A 1,262-nucleotide genomic window follows, 5' to 3' on the forward strand; every position below is an offset into this window, starting at 1 on the left:
GTATATGTATATGTATATGTATATGTATATGTATATGTATATGTATATGTATATGTATATGTATATGTACATGTATCTTACTGTGGAATACTACTCACCAATAAAGAAATTAATACTTCTGGGACTGGAAAGGATTATATTAAGCAAAAAAAAAAAATTTAGAAGACAAATACTGTATGGTTTTACTTATATGTAGTATAAAGAAATAAAGGAGCTGACAAAACCACATCAATAACAGACCCTAGAGGTCTGGTGTAGAATTGAGGGTAACAGAGGGGGAGTGGAGGGCAGGTAGAGGGTGCACATTGGACTGTGATAGAGATCCATGGGTGCCAGGATGGTGGTGTGTTGTGATGTCAAATGCCTGAAGAGATGTGATCCTATACCTCTGTGTTGTGTGCAGTGTTGCAAACCAGTGTTACCTCAATAAAAAAAAAAGTCATAGTTTTTGTTTTTCTGGTTATCTATTTTTGGGTGGTGTTTTGTCCTTTTTGTTTGTTTTCTTTTTCTTTAACCACTGCTAAATGTAATCTAATGAAACTTTAATAACTATTTTAGCATTCAGAAAGTGCCTCCTTGTTAAACACTTTTAATGCTTTAATGATTCCCTCTATAGGTTGTTACTACCAAGAATACGTCTGTAAAACAACACATAATTATTCATTATGAGGATTTATTACGACAAGATTACATGTCAGGCACTGGAATATCGGTAAGACAATACATATGTCAAAGGAGTGGTTTTATGGACACAAGTGGAGATTTTTAAATATTTTCTCCTGCATACTTTTCATTCTAGCTACTTGATAATCACTGAGCCCTCTCTCTTTCACAAACTTAATTTTAATACTTGTATTTGACCCATAATTGCCTGACTATGAAAATTTCAACATATAATCAATATAAAAAGAATTAGAGATAATTTGCTTTAATTTTTATACTAAAATATTCAAAATATAATTTTTATTTTATTCATACTTATAAGTACATCTTGGACTGGACTGCCACGTTTCAAAGGTTCACTAACCACTTGTGGCTGGAGGCTGCCACATTCAAGAGCTTGGGCCTGAATCTTTGTCCTGGAAACCTTAACTCTGTATTTGGTCTAGCCTCACTACGAAAGTCCAGTATTTCCTGGGTCTGTTCAATGAACTCTCCTTACTCTGGTTGACTGAAATGTCAACATAGACCCCATGTCAGTTCTGGAAATTATTTTACCATACCTCACCAAATAGTTTTCAGTACCTGTCTCTCAGAGTCCT

The sequence above is a fragment of the Condylura cristata genome, unplaced genomic scaffold (assembly GCF_000260355.1).
Source record: "Condylura cristata isolate star-nosed mole 26May11 unplaced genomic scaffold, ConCri1.0 scaffold00011, whole genome shotgun sequence".
NCBI classification, from domain to species: Eukaryota; Metazoa; Chordata; class Mammalia; order Eulipotyphla; family Talpidae; genus Condylura; species Condylura cristata.